The sequence below is a fragment of the Plecotus auritus genome (assembly GCF_963455305.1).
Source record: "Plecotus auritus genome assembly, chromosome: 5".
Classification (NCBI taxonomy): domain Eukaryota; kingdom Metazoa; phylum Chordata; class Mammalia; order Chiroptera; family Vespertilionidae; genus Plecotus; species Plecotus auritus.
Window position 1 is genome coordinate 138,260,374 of NC_137776.1, and position 7,103 is coordinate 138,267,476.

Consider the following 7,103-nt stretch of genomic DNA (forward strand, 5'->3'; position numbering starts at 1 on the left):
ATGGCATTCCCAGTTTTTCCCGCTCCCTCCCAATTTTCCCTCACAATAAGTTTCTTATATGTCTAATCTCATCACAGCATTATACTTCATGAGCACTTGGACTAACACTCCTATATCCCAGGCTGTTCTGGAAATGTGGGAGAGAGTGTTAGGTTGTGACAATGATTGTGAGGTTACAGAGTGTGGACCAGTACAGGTATTAAAGGATGTGGTCAAAGATGCAAATTCCTATATAATGTATGGAACAGTCCCTCCCTATGAAAAATTTTTACATCTCTCACAATTCCTAAATGTCTTGCCAAATATCCATATAGATGAAACATCTATTTAGAATTAGCCAAGTCTAGATCCTAACTTCATTTTAAATCTAGACAAAAATGTATTTTTTGCTTGGTTTTAATGTATGCTGAAGTTTCTAAGAGTACAACTACCTTGAGTATTTACCAAGAGGTGATCACCTTTTTGGAAAAATCACATCACTAATAACAATACCAACTTGTGATATTTGATTAGCCAAAACAAACACCCAGATCAATCCGCATTTGTGCTTGATATTAATTATTGATAAAGGAAGAATTGTATCTTACTTGCAATTATATCTTACTTGCACCCAGAATGTACATATTCAAATACATGTTGTTTTATTATTAATTACTTCTCTTATATTTTTCTTTTGTTTTACATTTAGTCTTAGAGATTACATTGTCTTTTATAAATGTAGGTACAGATATATTATTTAACACACTTTTCATTTCAGGATACCACAGGGGGCATTATAAATATCCACTATGAAAAAAAAGGAAGGGGAGCATTCCACCTGATAGAGTTTAGAGCCTCTTGATTCAGATTAAGTGAAGAACAAGATGATTTTTTAAAGAAGGGTCATTAAGATACCTTGGCAGGTATAAATACTTTTTCCTATGTCATTGGTTCTTAAAGTTTTCAACCATCCCCCTCTCATGGCCTGACCTTGATGAATGGATACTTTCTTAAAGGATCTCTAGTGCAGTTTGGTGACTATTATTCCATTACAGAATCTGAGTTTTGGAAACCAATGGCAAATGGGCCATAGGACACCTGGGACACTGAGTTAAGCACACTGCTCTTTCGGCTAAATGGCCCATAGCTGTCAAGCTCATTCCAGGACTCCAGGCAGCTGTGTGCGTGCACGCTGTGTGGAAGTTGCAGTAGGACTCCAATAGCCCGGAGATGCATAGTAAGAACAGAAGGCCTGGAACCAATCAACTTTCCACAGCCCAATACCAGGTCTCACTTTCTTTGAACCAGATGGCCACCATTCCCAGATGTCACCTTGGTCTCATTTACACCTAATACTTTGAGCTGCCAGTTTCTGGAGTCCACACCATGCTAGCAAAGCTAAGTTACACCTTGGGCTCAGGGCTGTTACTAGATCAGAATAATTTCTTACAAGATAAGCAGAAGGCTTTATGTGTAATTCAATCTCTCAGGTTCCAATAAACATTTATAAAGTGCCCAAAGGATGCTGTACAGTTCTAGGCATTTTATAATAAGGGACTAGAATGTAGGAAAGATTTGGTTTCTGGACTTTGGGAATGCAGCTTAGTAAGACCAAACCAAGTGAGAACAAAGAACAACAAACCTTTATCCAGAGAGGTCTTCTATCATTAGAAGCAAAATTAGTATCTCCCTGTCCTCCTGGGATTTGTAATTACGTTTTTCTTCATAGATATAACCTCCAGTGCTGATACTTCAAAATGACATTCGAGGAGCAAGCTTCAACTTAATGTAGAGGAAGGCAGCTGTAGCCTCCAGTTTTACCCTCAAGATCCTTTATCAATGTTCCAGAAACTTGCTCAAATCTCTGTTGCAATATTGTTTACAAAAATTAGGTCCCTAGATTTTAAGTCATTCCCCCCCCCCCACCACACACACACACACACACACACACACACAATCATTTAAGTTAGTTGGTTATTTATATTTATTTTCACTTGTCTTCCTTATTTGCAATACAATTTTAATTTTATGAAATATTATGGTATTTGGTTTAAAATGCAATTTACATCAACATATCAATGAACAAACATTATAATTCTCTAACTGTCCTTTGCTTTGGGAAATAATATGTCTTCTGATTAAGTGTTTGCTATTCCCTTCCTTGAATTATAAAGCTCAAATGTAGAAGCTTATTTGACCTCTGATTAGACTTTATAGATCCTCTCTATAAGGCGACATCCCTCTTCTCTTTCTCCTCTTATCTCCTGGCCCCTATAGGTGTCTTCATCTGGTTGGGAGTTTATATGGCAGTGGATTACTTTAAGTGGGGCTCTGAACTCTTTATAAAAATAGACTGTGTCTCTGATCTCTTGTATATTCCCATTTCTTCCTGTTATCTTACAGTATTTTACAAAGAATACAACCAAGCAGTGGCACATTTTTAAATTCTGGGCTCAAAAGTAAAAATTCCATGGTTGGCTATGCTACCTTTCGTTAACTGCTCATCAGCCCCTCCCCCTTATCTCTCTTGCTATCAGGAGCAAAGCAAAGATTTGGAGCTCTTATACTCATCAAATACTTTTTCTTAGATAGAAGCCTTCACTATGACCCATTCTTTTTAGAGAATATGGAAAAGAGATTCTCTTCCCAAAAACAGGATCATGTGAATTATTTCTTTGTCTTATGAGGTCTATAAAACAAACAGGAGGGAAGAAGAAAACTAACATTCATTGAACATTATTGTTGTTGATGTGAACATCTTATGAAAAAGGAAACTGAATCAGTTGGTGGGAATAACTTAACCAGTCATGATCCAGTAAGTGAAAAACCAAACCTCTGACTCTGTTGCCCCTGCTTTTCCTACTACTGCCTCCAAAGAAGTGGGAAGGGAAATTCAGACTTTGAAAAAGACAATAGTAATAGTAACAAATAGCCTTTTAAGCACTTACTATGTGCCAGGTATGGCATGACTTCTTTACATAAATTAACTCAATTCTAATAACCACCCTCCCTAAATTGTTTCTCCATCTCTAAGACAGAATGAGGAAGATAATAAGCTGTACTGTACTATACTATACTATACTATACTATACTATACTATACTATACTATACTATACCTCATACCCCTCTTATAATGAAGGAACAGAGAGGCAGGATAACACACCTCTCTAGGGTCACATAGCTAAGAGGTGGAAGAGTCAGAATTATAATGTCGCTCATCTAGTTCCAGGACCCATGTGCTCAACACTATGCTCTACTTAACATCAGGGGAAGAGGGGAAGTGGTGAGTAACGATGAATGTTGTGGGTATCTTAAAAGAAACATATACACAATGAGTTGTTGCATGTAAAATTCATTAATAATTCGTGTCAGTTGTGTACAGATTAGTGATGCATTGGAATTCTATCATAATGTTAGTATCTGGGGATGAGGAGTTATCCCATGTTATAGATTCTACTTGTTGTAGAAAAATTATTTACTCCTTGGTAAGTCTGCAGGGGCATAAGTTGACCCCAATATTCCTGGGTCTATGGATGCCCCAACTGCCCTATCACATGGGGACCTGCTGTACTACTAACTTAAGCATAAGCAGTATATTACAATTTGACTGAAAGGCTATGCACTGTGGTTGCAGGGTGATTGGTGAAAAGGATCACTGAACTTGGAGTAGCCTTGAATTCTCATTCCGAACCACAAAGGGCTCCTTTTCAGAAAACATTGGTCACCAATTCTACTCTTATGCCTGTACCATTTTGTCACTTAAGTTGTCTTCGTGCTCCCATCTGATTCTGACTATAGTTAAGTAAACCAGAAAATCTACTCAAGGAATTATGACACAGCTCTAATAAAATATTTTTAAAATGACCTTAATCATTATTATTACTTTCAATGTTAAACTTATTCTTGCTTTAGCATAAAATATTCTATGAACCTTCTCAACGTTTATTGTTAGAATACAACCAACCAATTATAAGCCACATGCCCTTAAGTATGCCTATGTAAATTCAATGTGCCTAAATATAGTTTCAGAAATGACATCTTTGATGACCCTCAGTCTTCACATTTAGTTCAGTCGATAACATGTATGTTTTTACTAAACGATCTCAGCCAGGCCTATGGTTTCTCTTCTATTTCAACCTTGCTAATCCCTAGATAGTATCTTTAAGATACCCTGCAAACACAGTCCCCAATAATTGAATAACTTGTACACATTGCTTCTTCCAGTACCCGGGACCTGTGGCTTCATCTGCCTGAGTCAGGATCCACGTCATAACTGATTCAAGTTGAGATTTAAAATCCTCCATTCAGTAATGAATCCTGATACAGAGCCAATGCATAAGTAGTAGGATAAATCAAATGAATGAAGGTTTGCTTGTCTCCAATATGCTCCATAAAGTATTTGAGTGGTTGCTTGTTGCCAGGGAATATCTTTTCTCTTTGAGTTAGTGAGGTGGTGCCTGTGACACAGGTCATCCCAAGAAAGATTGGAAAGTATACATTTTCAGAGTTTGATCATCTCAGAACTCACTTGGCAAGTAACTCAGCAATGTTTGGAACAGAAGGTGCATCCTTTTTGCTGCGGAGTTCTAGACACAGTGCTTTCCAGAAATACATTTACTTACATTATCTACCTCTTAGGAATATTTGCCTGCATAAATATTTACTGTCTGTGTGGGATGCAGCTCCAAATGCTATCATAATTAGGTTGGTTTTACACATAGGCCAAGAAGGTGACTGTCTTAAGTATATGTTGAGGTCCTACAATAAGTGCCTTATTCAAAATCTTGCATTAGAATAAGACTTTCCATGTATATATGCCTAGGAAGGGTAGGACATGTGCTGCCCCTAAAGCAATCTGTGTTTCTTGAGAGGCAGGTTTTAACGGAACAGAGAATCAGTGGGAGCATTTAGCACCCAAAGGAAGGAAGAGAGAGAGGTATTATGAAAAGGATGGCAGGGTGTTACTGAAACTAAAGACAATATTTTTTAAGAATAAAGTCCATCTGTGAAGTGGAATAATGATAATGGAGTAAGGATAGGGATGTCTTGAATACATGTCCTGAGTTTCTCGTTAGAAAATCTTAATCATATTAATGTCTTGGCTTCATCTCTGGTTTTCTTGTCCTGGTGGTAGCTTGTCAGAACTTGGGCTTGGAGTACCATTACTGGCATTGAGTTGAAGGATCCGAGAAAGACATAGGAGAGAAAAAAATTAGTCAATATTCTTTTGCTCACAAGACAGTAAATTGGCCCTCCCTGCCCTGAAAAGTGAAATAGGAAATCGCATTTAATTCATGGCTTCATAATAGCCTTACAAAAGCCCAAGAAATATTTGATTTGTTGAATCAATGCAAACTTCAGCTGGCTCACACCTTATTTCTGTTCTAGTCTCTTTTATTGTTGCTAAAATACATGGAATAAATACAGAGGGTTGATGCTGTAAGACTGTGGAAGTGGGAGGTGGGATAAAGAAAATAATGACCTAATTTCTACCTATTTGTTGGGTTCCTCTTGCTCAGACTTGCTGGTGTCAGATGATATCAGATGTAGGAAGCAGAGTGACTTTTGCTCCATTCGCGAGGAGCACTGAAGTTGAATGAGTGCATCCATATGCTAACCACAGAACACCCAGAGTGGACACATTTTGATGTGGGGGTTTAAGTCATGAGTCTCTGTCATGGTTCCATGTCTGTTCACCCATGGCTTTGGCAAACATGGGAAGAAGAAGCTCCTCCTTAATATGTGAAATCTACTGAAAGGGAAAATAAGACATTTGGGGGGCTAGCTATCTGAATCTATGTCAGTAACCTGCATTCTGACGCACACTCTTGCTTGCCGATAAACTCCACTCTTATCTGTGATGCCTGTCCTGCCTTGTAGAACCTGTTTCCCGGAATACTCCCATTTTACAGAGGCCAAAAACCATGAAGCATATGCAACCCCCTGAGGGGTTTGGCAGCATTGGTACTAGACAGGCCTCTGAGTATAATCTCACTTCCCCATCCCAACTCACGGGGGCTGCAAAGCCCAGGAAAAGTCCGGAAGCCTGATCCATATTTGGGGGACAAAGAAACTAAGGGTATAAAGGGAAAGCTTCGTCCATATTCATCGCTCAGGATTTGGAGACTGACTCCTCTGAATCACGGCACTAGTGCATCTGCAAATAAAGGCTGCTTTTCTGAATATCCTCTGAGTGCCCAGCTGATTAATTCTCCTGCACCGCCCAGTAGCTTATCTGCAACACTACCATTGGCCTCATTTGGGGCAACTGCCTATTTGACGTCTGTTTGACACAACAGCTTTGTGGAAATACATACTATATCACATGCTTGTTTCTAGGATTTAACTTACTGCTGCTGAAATCTTAGCCCAAAATGCAATTTAAAAGTTTCTCATGCCCAGATAAGAATTATGGAGCAGGCGTGATGGGCCAACTTTTGCCAAGACACTTGGGTTAGGGACCTATACAGCCAAGGCTGAAATCCCAGGGCTGACTGGCTATGGGTTATGCTGCACCTCATGAAAAAATGTGATATCAGTGGCTGGGAAGTCATAGCTCAAAAAGATGTGGGTATTTGGGAAGACCCCCCTTCTCGCCACATTGATGCCTCAAGTCTTTGACCTATGCTAAGCAGTACTTAATGTATGTGCATTTATGGAAGCACATCTGGAGGGTGCTGGGGAAATTCTAACCACTGGCTATTTCTGCTGACTGTGCCCTCTTTTCCCCAGTGTTCTACCTACAACCTTTAACTGCCCATGCAACTCTAGCATCAAAATGTCTGTCTTCAATCACATGTGTTTCACAAGGCCGGTCCTTAACACATAATATTCTTGTGACCTGACCTAGCCTATCTGCCCTTGTCCACCTGAGAAAAACATCTTCATGATTCAAGATTCACCTCGAGGTCACCTCTTCTCTGAAATCCTTACTAAACTCCCCAGAATGGGGACGATCCATGTATTGCAGAATCCAAAGGATAAATAACTGCAGGGCAGGAGACTCTATCAAAATAATACAATATAGAGATTCACTAATTGTAATTAAAATACCTTACTTTTGCAACATTTATGAAAACACAATGAATGGGGGAAGAGTTCTGTGTAAGTGAAAAAATCTGAC